The sequence below is a fragment of the Rhinoderma darwinii genome, assembly GCF_050947455.1.
Source record: "Rhinoderma darwinii isolate aRhiDar2 chromosome 5 unlocalized genomic scaffold, aRhiDar2.hap1 SUPER_5_unloc_17, whole genome shotgun sequence".
NCBI classification, from domain to species: domain Eukaryota; kingdom Metazoa; phylum Chordata; class Amphibia; order Anura; family Rhinodermatidae; genus Rhinoderma; species Rhinoderma darwinii.
Window position 1 is genome coordinate 487,615 of NW_027461773.1, and position 15,023 is coordinate 502,637.

Below are 15,023 nucleotides of genomic sequence, written 5' to 3' on the forward strand. Positions count from 1 at the left end.
CCGAACGGGCCGCGCGTTGCCCGAGCCTGCCCGATACTGCTGTTCAGCCCTTGCAGCGATTCAGCCTACTTCTAGGCAATTCCATGGGGCCCTGCAGGCTCACACACTCACAGCTACACGGGAGGTGAATAAAGGCCGGAGAGGAAGCCAGACAGGATTTGCTTCTTTTGCTTGCACCACAATGCAGTGCTGAAAGAGGAGGAATCTACATAAAAACGCCTTCCTGGCAACGCCCAAATGCCCTGCTGCCATGCAGATAAACACTGGCAGCGGCAGCAAGTGCATGCCCACAGCCACCCCTTGTTCCTTCACACCTTGTATCAGCTGTAATCCAGTCCAGTCCAGTGCTGCCTGCTGAGCAGCACTGACCAACACTGCCTGGGCCCAGGCTTTTATCTCTGAGGCCCCATTATGATGTCAGAAAGCTGGCTCTGGAATCCTGAGGGCTCCACTATGACACGTGCAAAGTTCCGTCTGAACTTTATATAAGACGGTGAGGCTCAGTCAGTCACTCAGTGTTGCCTGAGAGGGCAACACTGCAACAGCCGGCCGCCAGGCTGTCTTTTTTTTGCACAGCTAGTTGCCTCCAGGAGGCCACAAGAGGGAGACAAGGGACTGCAAAATGGAAAATAGGCATCCACCAACTTTACAGACAACTTCTCCTTGCTCCTACAACCTCCATCCTTGCACAGTTTGTTATTCTTCTAGGTAACATAGTAACAAATCCAAATTGCTGCTCTCTTTGTAGGCAAGCAAGGCTTTGTTGCAACTGCAATTCTTACTTCTTCTTGAAATGTAGGGACGACAGTACATTCCATCACATCCATCTAGTGTACACAGGTAGGTCCATTGTGGCGGGCAGGCGAGCGGGCGGGCTGCTTTATTGGCTGTTTGCTGTTCCCCTACTCCACTCCACTATTTGACTGTTGTGCTGCATCAATCAATCAATCAATCAATCAATCAATCAATCAATCAATCAATCAATCAGTGGCTGGCTCAGGTGCAGCTCTTTAACTTACCTAAAAGGGAGGGCGGAGAGAAGACAAGGAAGGTGAATGAGGTGTTCCAATGTGAAATGCCGGAAACACAGAAACACAGACGACACACAACAAGAGGTGGCAATCTATTCATTAATTGCATTTAATCAATGAGCTCATTATCACTCATGCATTGTCCAACAGGTGTTGAAATAATGGGATTAAAAGGGGAGATCCCTTCAGAAAGACAGAAACAATAGCAAAGACAAAAAACACTTTTGGAATCTGCTTTTAGTCAACACATAAGGAAAGGGTGCACCGGTCCTGGAAATACTGCAATACCAGGTCAATGCGTGGAGTGGACAGAGCAAGCTCTATTTCCATCTCCCTGTTCTAAAAATCCATTTAATATATGGTCCCCAGATAGGGGACGTATCAGATATTAAACTGATAAGAACAGATACTACACTTGATCTTAGCCAAAAGGCCGAGAAGCGATAACCCGAACGGGCCGCGCGTTGCCCGAGCCTGCCCGATACTGCTGTTCAGCCCTTGCAGCGATTCAGCCTACTTCTAGGCAATTCCATGGGGCCCTGCAGGCTCACACACTCACAGCTACACGGGAGGTGAATAAAGGCCGGAGAGGAAGCCAGACAGGATTTGCTTATTTTGCTTGCACCACAATGCAGTGCTGAAAGAGGAGGAATCTACATAAAAACGCCTTCCTGGCAACGCCCAAATGCCCTGCTGCCATGCAGATAAACACTGGCAGCGGCAGCAAGTGCATGCCCACAGCCACCCCTTGTTCCTTCACACCTTGTATCAGCTGTAATCCAGTCCAGTCCAGTGCTGCCTGCTGAGCAGCACTGACCAACACTGCCTGGGCCCAGGCTTTTATCTCTGAGGCCCCATTATGATGTCAGAAAGCTGGCTCTGGAATCCTGAGGGCTCCACTATGACACGTGCAAAGTTCCGTCTGAACTTTATATAAGACGGTGAGGCTCAGTCAGTCACTCAGTGTTGCCTGAGAGGGCAACACTGCAACAGCCGGCCGCCAGGCTGTCTTTTTTTTGCACAGCTAGTTGCCTCCAGGAGGCCACAAGAGGGAGACAAGGGACTGCAAAATGGAAAATAGGCATCCACCAACTTTACAGACAACTTCTCCTTGCTCCTACAACCTCCATCCTTGCACAGTTTGTTATTCTTCTAGGTAACATAGTAACAAATCCAAATTGCTGCTCTCTTTGTAGGCAAGCAAGGCTTTGTTGCAACTGCAATTCTTACTTCTTCTTGAAATGTAGGGACGACAGTACATTCCATCACATCCATCTAGTGTACACAGGTAGGTCCATTGTGGCGGGCAGGCGAGCGGGCGGGCTGCTTTATTGGCTGTTTGCTGTTCCCCTACTCCACTCCACTATTTGACTGTTGTGCTGCAATCAATCAATCAATCAATCAATCAATCAATCAATCAATCAATCAGTGGCTGGCTCAGGTGCAGCTCTTTAACTTACCTAAAAGGGAGGGCGGAGAGAAGACAAGGAAGGTGAATGAGGTGTTCCAATGTGAAATGCCGGAAACACAGAAACACAGACGACACACAACAAGAGGTGGCAATCTATTCATTAATTGCATTTAATCAATGAGCTCATTATCACTCATGCATTGTCCAACAGGTGTTGAAATAATGGGATTAAAAGGGGAGATCCCTTCAGAAAGACAGAAACAATAGCAAAGACAAAAAACACTTTTGGAATCTGCTTTTAGTCAACACATAAGGAAAGGGTGCACCGGTCCTGGAAATACTGCAATACCAGGTCAATGCGTGGAGTGGACAGAGCAAGCTCTATTTCCATCTCCCTGTTCTAAAAATCCATTTAATATATGGTCCCCAGATAGGGGACGTATCAGATATTAAACTGATAAGAACAGATACTACACTTGATCTTAGCCAAAAGGCCGAGAAGCGATAACCCGAACGGGCCGCGCGTTGCCCGAGCCTGCCCGATACTGCTGTTCAGCCCTTGCAGCGATTCAGCCTACTTCGAGGCAATTCCATGGGGCCCTGCAGGCTCACACACTCACAGCTACACGGGAGGTGAATAAAGGCCGGAGAGGAAGCCAGACAGGATTTGCTTCTTTTGCTTGCACCACAATGCAGTGCTGAAAGAGGAGGAATCTACATAAAAACGCCTTCCTGGCAACGCCCAAATGCCCTGCTGCCATGCAGATAAACACTGGCAGCGGCAGCAAGTGCATGCCCACAGCCACCCCTTGTTCCTTCACACCTTGTATCAGCTGTAATCCAGTCCAGTCCAGTGCTGCCTGCTGAGCAGCACTGACCAACACTGCCTGGGCCCAGGCTTTTATCTCTGAGGCCCCATTATGATGTCAGAAAGCTGGCTCTGGAATCCTGAGGGCTCCACTATGACACGTGCAAAGTTCCGTCTGAACTTTATATAAGACGGTGAGGCTCAGTCAGTCACTCAGTGTTGCCTGAGAGGGCAACACTGCAACAGCCGGCCGCCAGGCTGTCTTTTTTTTGCACAGCTAGTTGCCTCCAGGAGGCCACAAGAGGGAGACAAGGGACTGCAAAATGGAAAATAGGCATCCACCAACTTTACAGACAACTTCTCCTTGCTCCTACAACCTCCATCCTTGCACAGTTTGTTATTCTTCTAGGTAACATAGTAACAAATCCAAATTGCTGCTCTCTTTGTAGGCAAGCAAGGCTTTGTTGCAACTGCAATTCTTACTTCTTCTTGAAATGTAGGGACGACAGTACATTCCATCACACCCATCTAGTGTACACAGGTAGGTCCATTGTGGCGGGCAGGCGAGCGGGCGGGCTGCTTTATTGGCTGTTTGCTGTTCCCCTACTCCACTCCACTATTTGACTGTTGTGCTGCATCAATCAATCAATCAATCAATCAATCAATCAATCAATCAATCAATCAATCAATCAATCAGTGGCTGGCTCAGGTGCAGCTCTTTAACTTACCTAAAAGGGAGGGCGGAGAGAAGACAAGGAAGGTGAATGAGGTGTTCCAATGTGAAATGCCGGAAACACAGAAACACAGACGACACACAACAAGAGGTGGCAATCTATTCATTAATTGCATTTAATCAATGAGCTCATTATCACTCATGCATTGTCCAACAGGTGTTGAAATAATGGGATTAAAAGGGGAGATCCCTTCAGAAAGACAGAAACAATAGCAAAGACAAAAAACACTTTTGGAATCTGCTTTTAGTCAACACATAAGGAAAGGGTGCACCGGTCCTGGAAATACTGCAATACCAGGTCAATGCGTGGAGTGGACAGAGCAAGCTCTATTTCCATCTCCCTGTTCTAAAAATCCATTTAATATATGGTCCCCAGATAGGGGACGTATCAGATATTAAACTGATAAGAACAGATACTACACTTGATCTTAGCCAAAAGGCCGAGAAGCGATAACCCGAACGGGCCGCGCGTTGCCCGAGCCTGCCCGATACTGCTGTTCAGCCCTTGCAGCGATTCAGCCTACTTCTAGGCAATTCCATGGGGCCCTGCAGGCTCACACACTCACAGCTACACGGGAGGTGAATAAAGGCCGGAGAGGAAGCCAGACAGGATTTGCTTCTTTTGCTTGCACCACAATGCAGTGCTGAAAGAGGAGGAATCTACATAAAAACGCCTTCCTGGCAACGCCCAAATGCCCTGCTGCCATGCAGATAAACACTGGCAGCGGCAGCAAGTGCATGCCCACAGCCACCCCTTGTTCCTTCACACCTTGTATCAGCTGTAATCCAGTCCAGTCCAGTGCTGCCTGCTGAGCAGCACTGACCAACACTGCCTGGGCCCAGGCTTTTATCTCTGAGGCCCCATTATGATGTCAGAAAGCTGGCTCTGGAATCCTGAGGGCTCCACTATGACACGTGCAAAGTTCCGTCTGAACTTTATATAAGACGGTGAGGCTCAGTCAGTCACTCAGTGTTGCCTGAGAGGGCAACACTGCAACAGCCGGCCGCCAGGCTGTCTTTTTTTTGCACAGCTAGTTGCCTCCAGGAGGCCACAAGAGGGAGACAAGGGACTGCAAAATGGAAAATAGGCATCCACCAACTTTACAGACAACTTCTCCTTGCTCCTACAACCTCCATCCTTGCACAGTTTGTTATTCTTCTAGGTAACATAGTAACAAATCCAAATTGCTGCTCTCTTTGTAGGCAAGCAAGGCTTTGTTGCAACTGCAATTCTTACTTCTTCTTGAAATGTAGGGACGACAGTACATTCCATCACATCCATCTAGTGTACACAGGTAGGTCCATTGTGGCGGGCAGGCGAGCGGGCGGGCTGCTTTATTGGCTGTTTGCTGTTCCCCTACTCCACTCCACTATTTGACTGTTGTGCTGCATCAATCAATCAATCAATCAATCAATCAATCAATCAATCAATCAATCAATCAATCAATCAGTGGCTGGCTCAGGTGCAGCTCTTTAACTTACCTAAAAGGGAGGGCGGAGAGAAGACAAGGAAGGTGAATGAGGTGTTCCAATGTGAAATGCCGGAAACACAGACGACACACAACAAGAGGTGGCAATCTATTCATTAATTGCATTTAATCAATGAGCTCATTATCACTCATGCATTGTCCAACAGGTGTTGAAATAATGGGATTAAAAGGGGAGATCCCTTCAGAAAGACAGAAACAATAGCAAAGACAAAAAACACTTTTGGAATCTGCTTTTAGTCAACACATAAGGAAAGGGTGCACCGGTCCTGGAAATACTGCAATACCAGGTCAATGCGTGGAGTGGACAGAGCAAGCTCTATTTCCATCTCCCTGTTCTAAAAATCCATTTAATATATGGTCCCCAGATAGGGGACGTATCAGATATTAAACTGATAAGAACAGATACTACACTTGATCTTAGCCAAAAGGCCGAGAAGCGATAACCCGAACGGGCCGCGCGTTGCCCGAGCCTGCCCGATACTGCTGTTCAGCCCTTGCAGCGATTCAGCCTACTTCTAGGCAATTCCATGGGGCCCTGCAGGCTCACACACTCACAGCTACACGGGAGGTGAATAAAGGCCGGAGAGGAAGCCAGACAGGATTTGCTTCTTTTGCTTGCACCACAATGCAGTGCTGAAAGAGGAGGAATCTACATAAAAACGCCTTCCTGGCAACGCCCAAATGCCCTGCTGCCATGCAGATAAACACTGGCAGCGGCAGCAAGTGCATGCCCACAGCCACCCCTTGTTCCTTCACACCTTGTATCAGCTGTAATCCAGTCCAGTCCAGTGCTGCCTGCTGAGCAGCACTGACCAACACTGCCTGGGCCCAGGCTTTTATCTCTGAGGCCCCATTATGATGTCAGAAAGCTGGCTCTGGAATCCTGAGGGCTCCACTATGACACGTGCAAAGTTCCGTCTGAACTTTATATAAGACGGTGAGGCTCAGTCAGTCACTCAGTGTTGCCTGAGAGGGCAACACTGCAACAGCCGGCCGCCAGGCTGTCTTTTTTTTGCACAGCTAGTTGCCTCCAGGAGGCCACAAGAGGGAGACAAGGGACTGCAAAATGGAAAATAGGCATCCACCAACTTTACAGACAACTTCTCCTTGCTCCTACAACCTCCATCCTTGCACAGTTTGTTATTCTTCTAGGTAACATAGTAACAAATCCAAATTGCTGCTCTCTTTGTAGGCAAGCAAGGCTTTGTTGCAACTGCAATTCTTACTTCTTCTTGAAATGTAGGGACGACAGTACATTCCATCACATCCATCTAGTGTACACAGGTAGGTCCATTGTGGCGGGCAGGCGAGCGGGCGGGCTGCTTTATTGGCTGTTTGCTGTTCCCCTACTCCACTCCACTATTTGACTGTTGTGCTGCATCAATCAATCAATCAATCAATCAATCAATCAATCAATCAATCAATCAATCAAGTGGCTGGCTCAGGTGCAGCTCTTTAACTTACCTAAAAGGGAGGGCGGAGAGAAGACAAGGAAGGTGAATGAGGTGTTCCAATGTGAAATGCCGGAAACACAGAAACACAGACGACACACAACAAGAGGTGGCAATCTATTCATTAATTGCATTTAATCAATGAGCTCATTATCACTCATGCATTGTCCAACAGGTGTTGAAATAATGGGATTAAAAGGGGAGATCCCTTCAGAAAGACAGAAACAATAGCAAAGACAAAAAACACTTTTGGAATCTGCTTTTAGTCAACACATAAGGAAAGGGTGCACCGGTCCTGGAAATACTGCAATACCAGGTCAATGCGTGGAGTGGACAGAGCAAGCTCTATTTCCATCTCCCTGTTCTAAAAATCCATTTAATATATGGTCCCCAGATAGGGGACGTATCAGATATTAAACTGATAAGAACAGATACTACACTTGATCTTAGCCAAAAGGCCGAGAAGCGATAACCCGAACGGGCCGCGCGTTGCCCGAGCCTGCCCGATACTGCTGTTCAGCCCTTGCAGCGATTCAGCCTACTTCTAGGCAATTCCATGGGGCCCTGCAGGCTCACACACTCACAGCTACACGGGAGGTGAATAAAGGCCGGAGAGGAAGCCAGACAGGATTTGCTTCTTTTGCTTGCACCACAATGCAGTGCTGAAAGAGGAGGAATCTACATAAAAACGCCTTCCTGGCAACGCCCAAATGCCCTGCTGCCATGCAGATAAACACTGGCAGCGGCAGCAAGTGCATGCCCACAGCCACCCCTTGTTCCTTCACACCTTGTATCAGCTGTAATCCAGTCCAGTCCAGTGCTGCCTGCTGAGCAGCACTGACCAACACTGCCTGGGCCCAGGCTTTTATCTCTGAGGCCCCATTATGATGTCAGAAAGCTGGCTCTGGAATCCTGAGGGCTCCACTATGACACGTGCAAAGTTCCGTCTGAACTTTATATAAGACGGTGAGGCTCAGTCAGTCACTCAGTGTTGCCTGAGAGGGCAACACTGCAACAGCCGGCCGCCAGGCTGTCTTTTTTTTGCACAGCTAGTTGCCTCCAGGAGGCCACAAGAGGGAGACAAGGGACTGCAAAATGGAAAATAGGCATCCACCAACTTTACAGACAACTTCTCCTTGCTCCTACAACCTCCATCCTTGCACAGTTTGTTATTCTTCTAGGTAACATAGTAACAAATCCAAATTGCTGCTCTCTTTGTAGGCAAGCAAGGCTTTGTTGCAACTGCAATTCTTACTTCTTCTTGAAATGTAGGGACGACAGTACATTCCATCACATCCATCTAGTGTACACAGGTAGGTCCATTGTGGCGGGCAGGCGAGCGGGCGGGCTGCTTTATTGGCTGTTTGCTGTTCCCCTACTCCACTCCACTATTTGACTGTTGTGCTGCATCAATCAATCAATCAATCAATCAATCAATCAATCAATCAATCAATCAATCAGTGGCTGGCTCAGGTGCAGCTCTTTAACTTACCTAAAAGGGAGGGCGGAGAGAAGACAAGGAAGGTGAATGAGGTGTTCCAATGTGAAATGCCGGAAACACAGAAACACAGACGACACACAACAAGAGGTGGCAATCTATTCATTAATTGCATTTAATCAATGAGCTCATTATCACTCATGCATTGTCCAACAGGTGTTGAAATAATGGGATTAAAAGGGGAGATCCCTTCAGAAAGACAGAAACAATAGCAAAGACAAAAAACACTTTTGGAATCTGCTTTTAGTCAACACATAAGGAAAGGGTGCACCGGTCCTGGAAATACTGCAATACCAGGTCAATGCGTGGAGTGGACAGAGCAAGCTCTATTTCCATCTCCCTGTTCTAAAAATCCATTTAATATATGGTCCCCAGATAGGGGACGTATCAGATATTAAACTGATAAGAACAGATACTACACTTGATCTTAGCCAAAAGGCCGAGAAGCGATAACCCGAACGGGCCGCGCGTTGCCCGAGCCTGCCCGATACTGCTGTTCAGCCCTTGCAGCGATTCAGCCTACTTCTAGGCAATTCCATGGGGCCCTGCAGGCTCACACACTCACAGCTACACGGGAGGTGAATAAAGGCCGGAGAGGAAGCCAGACAGGATTTGCTTCTTTTGCTTGCACCACAATGCAGTGCTGAAAGAGGAGGAATCTACATAAAAACGCCTTCCTGGCAACGCCCAAATGCCCTGCTGCCATGCAGATAAACACTGGCAGCGGCAGCAAGTGCATGCCCACAGCCACCCCTTGTTCCTTCACACCTTGTATCAGCTGTAATCCAGTCCAGTCCAGTGCTGCCTGCTGAGCAGCACTGACCAACACTGCCTGGGCCCAGGCTTTTATCTCTGAGGCCCCATTATGATGTCAGAAAGCTGGCTCTGGAATCCTGAGGGCTCCACTATGACACGTGCAAAGTTCCGTCTGAACTTTATATAAGACGGTGAGGCTCAGTCAGTCACTCAGTGTTGCCTGAGAGGGCAACACTGCAACAGCCGGCCGCCAGGCTGTCTTTTTTTTGCACAGCTAGTTGCCTCCAGGAGGCCACAAGAGGGAGACAAGGGACTGCAAAATGGAAAATAGGCATCCACCAACTTTACAGACAACTTCTCCTTGCTCCTACAACCTCCATCCTTGCACAGTTTGTTATTCTTCTAGGTAACATAGTAACAAATCCAAATTGCTGCTCTCTTTGTAGGCAAGCAAGGCTTTGTTGCAACTGCAATTCTTACTTCTTCTTGAAATGTAGGGACGACAGTACATTCCATCACATCCATCTAGTGTACACAGGTAGGTCCATTGTGGCGGGCAGGCGAGCGGGCGGGCTGCTTTATTGGCTGTTTGCTGTTCCCCTACTCCACTCCACTATTTGACTGTTGTGCTGCATCAATCAATCAATCAATCAATCAATCAATCAATCAATCAATCAATCAATCAATCAATCAGTGGCTGGCTCAGGTGCAGCTCTTTAACTTACCTAAAAGGGAGGGCGGAGAGAAGACAAGGAAGGTGAATGAGGTGTTCCAATGTGAAATGCCGGAAACACAGAAACACAGACGACACACAACAAGAGGTGGCAATCTATTCATTAATTGCATTTAATCAATGAGCTCATTATCACTCATGCATTGTCCAACAGGTGTTGAAATAATGGGATTAAAAGGGGAGATCCCTTCAGAAAGACAGAAACAATAGCAAAGACAAAAAACACTTTTGGAATCTGCTTTTAGTCAACACATAAGGAAAGGGTGCACCGGTCCTGGAAATACTGCAATACCAGGTCAATGCGTGGAGTGGACAGAGCAAGCTCTATTTCCATCTCCCTGTTCTAAAAATCCATTTAATATATGGTCCCCAGATAGGGGACGTATCAGATATTAAACTGATAAGAACAGATACTACACTTGATCTTAGCCAAAAGGCCGAGAAGCGATAACCCGAACGGGCCGCGCGTTGCCCGAGCCTGCCCGATACTGCTGTTCAGCCCTTGCAGCGATTCAGCCTACTTCTAGGCAATTCCATGGGGCCCTGCAGGCTCACACACTCACAGCTACACGGGAGGTGAATAAAGGCCGGAGAGGAAGCCAGACAGGATTTGCTTCTTTTGCTTGCACCACAATGCAGTGCTGAAAGAGGAGGAATCTACATAAAAACGCCTTCCTGGCAACGCCCAAATGCCCTGCTGCCATGCAGATAAACACTGGCAGCGGCAGCAAGTGCATGCCCACAGCCACCCCTTGTTCCTTCACACCTTGTATCAGCTGTAATCCAGTCCAGTCCAGTGCTGCCTGCTGAGCAGCACTGACCAACACTGCCTGGGCCCAGGCTTTTATCTCTGAGGCCCCATTATGATGTCAGAAAGCTGGCTCTGGAATCCTGAGGGCTCCACTATGACACGTGCAAAGTTCCGTCTGAACTTTATATAAGACGGTGAGGCTCAGTCAGTCACTCAGTGTTGCCTGAGAGGGCAACACTGCAACAGCCGGCCGCCAGGCTGTCTTTTTTTTGCACAGCTAGTTGCCTCCAGGAGGCCACAAGAGGGAGACAAGGGACTGCAAAATGGAAAATAGGCATCCACCAACTTTACAGACAACTTCTCCTTGCTCCTACAACCTCCATCCTTGCACAGTTTGTTATTCTTCTAGGTAACATAGTAACAAATCCAAATTGCTGCTCTCTTTGTAGGCAAGCAAGGCTTTGTTGCAACTGCAATTCTTACTTCTTCTTGAAATGTAGGGACGACAGTACATTCCATCACATCCATCTAGTGTACACAGGTAGGTCCATTGTGGCGGGCAGGCGAGCGGGCGGGCTGCTTTATTGGCTGTTTGCTGTTCCCCTACTCCACTCCACTATTTGACTGTTGTGCTGCATCAATCAATCAATCAATCAATCAATCAATCAATCAATCAATCAATCAATCAATCAGTGGCTGGCTCAGGTGCAGCTCTTTAACTTACCTAAAAGGGAGGGCGGAGAGAAGACAAGGAAGGTGAATGAGGTGTTCCAATGTGAAATGCCGGAAACACAGAAACACAGACGACACACAACAAGAGGTGGCAATCTATTCATTAATTGCATTTAATCAATGAGCTCATTATCACTCATGCATTGTCCAACAGGTGTTGAAATAATGGGATTAAAAGGGGAGATCCCTTCAGAAAGACAGAAACAATAGCAAAGACAAAAAACACTTTTGGAATCTGCTTTTAGTCAACACATAAGGAAAGGGTGCACCGGTCCTGGAAATACTGCAATACCAGGTCAATGCGTGGAGTGGACAGAGCAAGCTCTATTTCCATCTCCCTGTTCTAAAAATCCATTTAATATATGGTCCCCAGATAGGGGACGTATCAGATATTAAACTGATAAGAACAGATACTACACTTGATCTTAGCCAAAAGGCCGAGAAGCGATAACCCGAACGGGCCGCGCGTTGCCCGAGCCTGCCCGATACTGCTGTTCAGCCCTTGCAGCGATTCAGCCTACTTCTAGGCAATTCCATGGGGCCCTGCAGGCTCACACACTCACAGCTACACGGGAGGTGAATAAAGGCCGGAGAGGAAGCCAGACAGGATTTGCTTCTTTTGCTTGCACCACAATGCAGTGCTGAAAGAGGAGGAATCTACATAAAAACGCCTTCCTGGCAACGCCCAAATGCCCTGCTGCCATGCAGATAAACACTGGCAGCGGCAGCAAGTGCATGCCCACAGCCACCCCTTGTTCCTTCACACCTTGTATCAGCTGTAATCCAGTCCAGTCCAGTGCTGCCTGCTGAGCAGCACTGACCAACACTGCCTGGGCCCAGGCTTTTATCTCTGAGGCCCCATTATGATGTCAGAAAGCTGGCTCTGGAATCCTGAGGGCTCCACTATGACACGTGCAAAGTTCCGTCTGAACTTTATATAAGACGGTGAGGCTCAGTCAGTCACTCAGTGTTGCCTGAGAGGGCAACACTGCAACAGCCGGCCGCCAGGCTGTCTTTTTTTTGCACAGCTAGTTGCCTCCAGGAGGCCACAAGAGGGAGACAAGGGACTGCAAAATGGAAAATAGGCATCCACCAACTTTACAGACAACTTCTCCTTGCTCCTACAACCTCCATCCTTGCACAGTTTGTTATTCTTCTAGGTAACATAGTAACAAATCCAAATTGCTGCTCTCTTTGTAGGCAAGCAAGGCTTTGTTGCAACTGCAATTCTTACTTCTTCTTGAAATGTAGGGACGACAGTACATTCCATCACATCCATCTAGTGTACACAGGTAGGTCCATTGTGGCGGGCAGGCGAGCGGGCGGGCTGCTTTATTGGCTGTTTGCTGTTCCCCTACTCCACTCCACTATTTGACTGTTGTGCTGCATCAATCAATCAATCAATCAATCAATCAATCAATCAATCAATCAATCAATCAATCAATCAGTGGCTGGCTCAGGTGCAGCTCTTTAACTTACCTAAAAGGGAGGGCGGAGAGAAGACAAGGAAGGTGAATGAGGTGTTCCAATGTGAAATGCCGGAAACACAGAAACACAGACGACACACAACAAGAGGTGGCAATCTATTCATTAATTGCATTTAATCAATGAGCTCATTATCACTCATGCATTGTCCAACAGGTGTTGAAATAATGGGATTAAAAGGGGAGATCCCTTCAGAAAGACAGAAACAATAGCAAAGACAAAAAACACTTTTGGAATCTGCTTTTAGTCAACACATAAGGAAAGGGTGCACCGGTCCTGGAAATACTGCAATACCAGGTCAATGCGTGGAGTGGACAGAGCAAGCTCTATTTCCATCTCCCTGTTCTAAAAATCCATTTAATATATGGTCCCCAGATAGGGGACGTATCAGATATTAAACTGATAAGAACAGATACTACACTTGATCTTAGCCAAAAGGCCGAGAAGCGATAACCCGAACGGGCCGCGCGTTGCCCGAGCCTGCCCGATACTGCTATTCAGCCCTTGCAGCGATTCAGCCTACTTCTAGGCAATTCCATGGGGCCCTGCAGGCTCACACACTCACAGCTACACGGGAGGTGAATAAAGGCCGGAGAGGAAGCCAGACAGGATTTGCTTCTTTTGCTTGCACCACAATGCAGTGCTGAAAGAGGAGGAATCTACATAAAAACGCCTTCCTGGCAACGCCCAAATGCCCTGCTGCCATGCAGATAAACACTGGCAGCGGCAGCAAGTGCATGCCCACAGCCACCCCTTGTTCCTTCACACCTTGTATCAGCTGTAATCCAGTCCAGTCCAGTGCTGCCTGCTGAGCAGCACTGACCAACACTGCCTGGGCCCAGGCTTTTATCTCTGAGGCCCCATTATGATGTCAGAAAGCTGGCTCTGGAATCCTGAGGGCTCCACTATGACACGTGCAAAGTTCCGTCTGAACTTTATATAAGACGGTGAGGCTCAGTCAGTCACTCAGTGTTGCCTGAGAGGGCAACACTGCAACAGCCGGCCGCCAGGCTGTCTTTTTTTTGCACAGCTAGTTGCCTCCAGGAGGCCACAAGAGGGAGACAAGGGACTGCAAAATGGAAAATAGGCATCCACCAACTTTACAGACAACTTCTCCTTGCTCCTACAACCTCCATCCTTGCACAGTTTGTTATTCTTCTAGGTAACATAGTAACAAATCCAAATTGCTGCTCTCTTTGTAGGCAAGCAAGGCTTTGTTGCAACTGCAATTCTTACTTCTTCTTGAAATGTAGGGACGACAGTACATTCCATCACATCCATCTAGTGTACTCAGGTAGGTCCATTGTGGCGGGCAGGCGAGCGGGCGGGCTGCTTTATTGGCTGTTTGCTGTTCCCCTACTCCACTCCACTATTTGACTGTTGTGCTGCATCAATCAATCAATCAATCAATCAATCAATCAATCAATCAATCAATCAGTGGCTGGCTCAGGTGCAGCTCTTTAACTTACCTAAAAGGGAGGGCGGAGAGAAGACAAGGAAGGTGAATGAGGTGTTCCAATGTGAAATGCCGGAAACACAGAAACACAGACGACACACAACAAGAGGTGGCAATCTATTCATTAATTGCATTTAATCAATGAGCTCATTATCACTCATGCATTGTCCAACAGGTGTTGAAATAATGGGATTAAAAGGGGAGATCCCTTCAGAAAGACAGAAACAATAGCAAAGACAAAAAACACTTTTGGAATCTGCTTTTAGTCAACACATAAGGAAAGGGTGCACCGGTCCTGGAAATACTGCAATACCAGGTCAATGCGTGGAGTGGACAGAGCAAGCTCTATTTCCATCTCCCTGTTCTAAAAATCCATTTAATATATGGTCCCCAGATAGGGGACGTATCAGATATTAAACTGATAAGAACAGATACTACACTTGATCTTAGCCAAAAGGCCGAGAAGCGATAACCCGAACGGGCCGCGCGTTGCCCGAGCCTGCCCGATACTGCTGTTCAGCCCTTGCAGCGATTCAGCCTACTTCTAGGCAATTCCATGGGGCCCTGCAGGCTCACACACTCACAGCTACACGGGAGGTGAATAAAGGCCGGAGAGGAAGCCAGACAGGATTTGCTTCTTTTGCTTGCACCACAATGCAGTGCTGAAAGAGGAGGAATCTACATAAAA

General features: G+C 47.9%; 10 non-coding genes across 10 annotated transcripts; all 10 read right to left on the reverse strand.

The window, feature by feature from the left end:
* Nucleotides 1-1,285: 1,285 nt before the first annotated feature.
* LOC142686351 (U2 spliceosomal RNA) lies at nt 1,286-1,476 on the reverse strand. Its single transcript, XR_012855706.1, has one exon. It is a non-coding gene; the product is annotated as a U2 spliceosomal RNA (small nuclear RNA).
* A 1,281-nt stretch (nt 1,477-2,757) lies between these two features.
* On the reverse strand, nt 2,758-2,948 carry LOC142686352 (U2 spliceosomal RNA). Its single transcript, XR_012855707.1, has one exon. It is a non-coding gene; the product is annotated as a U2 spliceosomal RNA (small nuclear RNA).
* A 1,296-nt stretch (nt 2,949-4,244) lies between these two features.
* Nucleotides 4,245-4,435, reverse strand: LOC142686353 (U2 spliceosomal RNA). The gene has a single exon (XR_012855708.1). It is a non-coding gene; the product is annotated as a U2 spliceosomal RNA (small nuclear RNA).
* Nucleotides 4,436-5,723: 1,288 nt separating this feature from the next.
* Nucleotides 5,724-5,914, reverse strand: LOC142686354 (U2 spliceosomal RNA). The gene has a single exon (XR_012855709.1). It is a non-coding gene; the product is annotated as a U2 spliceosomal RNA (small nuclear RNA).
* Nucleotides 5,915-7,203: 1,289 nt separating this feature from the next.
* LOC142686356 (U2 spliceosomal RNA) lies at nt 7,204-7,394 on the reverse strand. The gene has a single exon (XR_012855710.1). It is a non-coding gene; the product is annotated as a U2 spliceosomal RNA (small nuclear RNA).
* A 1,288-nt stretch (nt 7,395-8,682) lies between these two features.
* Nucleotides 8,683-8,873, reverse strand: LOC142686357 (U2 spliceosomal RNA). Its single transcript, XR_012855711.1, has one exon. It is a non-coding gene; the product is annotated as a U2 spliceosomal RNA (small nuclear RNA).
* A 1,296-nt stretch (nt 8,874-10,169) lies between these two features.
* Nucleotides 10,170-10,360, reverse strand: LOC142686358 (U2 spliceosomal RNA). The gene has a single exon (XR_012855712.1). It is a non-coding gene; the product is annotated as a U2 spliceosomal RNA (small nuclear RNA).
* A 1,292-nt stretch (nt 10,361-11,652) lies between these two features.
* LOC142686359 (U2 spliceosomal RNA) lies at nt 11,653-11,843 on the reverse strand. The gene has a single exon (XR_012855713.1). It is a non-coding gene; the product is annotated as a U2 spliceosomal RNA (small nuclear RNA).
* A 1,296-nt stretch (nt 11,844-13,139) lies between these two features.
* LOC142686361 (U2 spliceosomal RNA) lies at nt 13,140-13,330 on the reverse strand. Its single transcript, XR_012855715.1, has one exon. It is a non-coding gene; the product is annotated as a U2 spliceosomal RNA (small nuclear RNA).
* A 1,284-nt stretch (nt 13,331-14,614) lies between these two features.
* On the reverse strand, nt 14,615-14,805 carry LOC142686362 (U2 spliceosomal RNA). The gene has a single exon (XR_012855716.1). It is a non-coding gene; the product is annotated as a U2 spliceosomal RNA (small nuclear RNA).
* Nucleotides 14,806-15,023: the final 218 nt, after the last annotated feature.